This window comes from Poecilia formosa, unplaced genomic scaffold (genome assembly GCF_000485575.1).
Source record: "Poecilia formosa unplaced genomic scaffold, Poecilia_formosa-5.1.2 Scaffold40, whole genome shotgun sequence".
NCBI classification, from domain to species: Eukaryota; Metazoa; Chordata; class Actinopteri; order Cyprinodontiformes; family Poeciliidae; genus Poecilia; species Poecilia formosa.
Window position 1 is genome coordinate 2,846,568 of NW_006799979.1, and position 2,234 is coordinate 2,848,801.

Genomic DNA, 2,234 nt, shown 5'->3' on the forward strand with positions numbered 1-2,234 from the left:
ATATTATAATGAAGTCATTTATATTGCTATTTTGACCCTGTGGTTTGTACTATATCTATTTTTTGCTTAGCTTAATCAATTCTGATTAGTTTTTTCTTCAAAATCGCTGGATTCTCGCATTTTCCCATTCAAATGCTCAGAAGCGAAGCCGGTGAGGCAGCAGCGAGCTGAGCCTCACCTGGGATTGCGCAACCTCTTGCTAACTGCACTGGCTTCCATTCTATGGGAGCATATTCCTCCTGTCTCTACGCCAGCAATAAAATGGCTAAAAACATTTAATATATGGACTGATTTTCCATAATTTAGCTTATGTATATAATGTACAGTGTTTTTTGTCACCAACTGTGTGTGTATCGTGTTTTGTGTGCGGAGGAGCGATCAGAAACTGCAGAGAACAGACTTGAGGTGAGGCAGGCAGTTCTCTTGCTTCATCGCTGGGGGCGCTCATGATCCCAGATATTGTGACTGCACAACTGCAGAGTAAGACAAAGTGAGCTAGCCATGGAGCTAGCCATAAAGTAAATAAGTAAAGTACAACGATATGTTTGTTTTCTCCTCTCTTCCGACGTCAACATTAAAGACTACATTTCCACACTTAAACAATTTTCTAAAGTGGATTTTCAATTGAAGCAGGAGATAATAACAAAAGGAAGACCAACACCGGAGCTGAAAGTTTTGCTTCGAGACAGTTTGACGATTCTTAAACGGAGTAGAAAAGACATGCCGAGGATAGACTTGGCTTTGGATGAACGGATATTTTTGTGCAGAATTAGCGGTGCATGGATTTCATTGATAAGTAAAGGTAAGACAGCAATAAGATGTTTTTGTTTCGTTTTTTAATGAAATGTGCGTTTTGGGCTACAGTTTGTATGTCTAAGTAATTCAGTAAAGTAGAAGTGGTAGCTAATGTAGTGTTTTTGGTGTTAAATCCTAAAACATGAAGTGGCATTGTTGTCAGTTGCTATGGCAACGAGTCTGTGTGTAGCTTGGCGGATACTCGCTCTTTCCCTTTGCTGTGGCTCATAGCACGAAATGGCTCATAGCACGAAAACACCAGACAAGACCCAAGGTGTAGATTGTGCAAGGAGGCCCCTGAGACAGTCCAGCACATAACAGCAGGGTACAAGATGTTGGCAGGGAAAACATCTTGTTTTCCCTGCCACTAATCAAGTGGCAGGCATAGTGTACAGAATATGGACTGGAAGCCCCAAGAACAAAGTGGGTAACACCCCCAAAGGTGGTGGAGAATGACCGAGCTAAGATCCTGTGGGACTTCCAGATCCAGACAGACAAGATGGTAATGGCAAACCAACCAGACATTGTGGTGGATAAACAACAGAGGAAAGCCGTTGTGGTGGATGTAGCAATACCAAGTGACTACAACATCAGGAAAAAGGAGCACGAGAAACTGGAGAAATACCAGGGCCTCAAAGAGGAACAAACTCCAGTGTCATGCATATAGCCCCTGCTAAGAGAAAAAAGTCAGAATTCTGACTTTTTTCTCAGAAGTCAGAATTCTGAGATTAAAGTCAGATTTTTTTTTCTTTTTTCCAGTGGCCCTAATCCTCTTCCGTACAATCAGCTGATAATTGCAATGTTATCAATGGCATTCCAGATATACCTCCAATGTGAGATTGTGGTTGCAGAGTGCATTAAACAAAATAGAAAGTACATACACATGTTAGAATTAAGCATATCGTTGGTGTAAAGTGACTTTTTAAAAATTTACATCTGTTAAAATCTAATAACATGAAACGACAGGTGTCAGAACACTTTCAGACCAAACTTCTGCTGAAATCTGACATTACAGTTTGTACGTTGTATGTGAAATCACATGCATTAGCCCTGTAATGAACTGAAAACCATGTCAGTGCTGTTTATTAAAGGGGTTTTAGTGACTTATATAGCAGCTATTGTGAATCTTGTGAAACAATATGAAATGCCTATACTTGACAAATATTTTGTCTTACATATAGAAAGTTTACTTTTTTTTCATATCGTCCACCAGGTGGCAGAAGATATTCATGTCAAGCGTTTTATTTATTTATTTTATTTTGGCACATGATTGTTTGATCTTCCACTGAGATCAGTGATTTGGCATTAGATGTTTTCTCTGTCAGTGTAAGGTGGAGTTTACAAAACATTCCCTTGATTTCTCTTCTTCAAAAGTTATATTATTGCATGATTGATTGAGCTACTGATTAATTGTTTGATTAGAAACGGTTTGGTCCAAA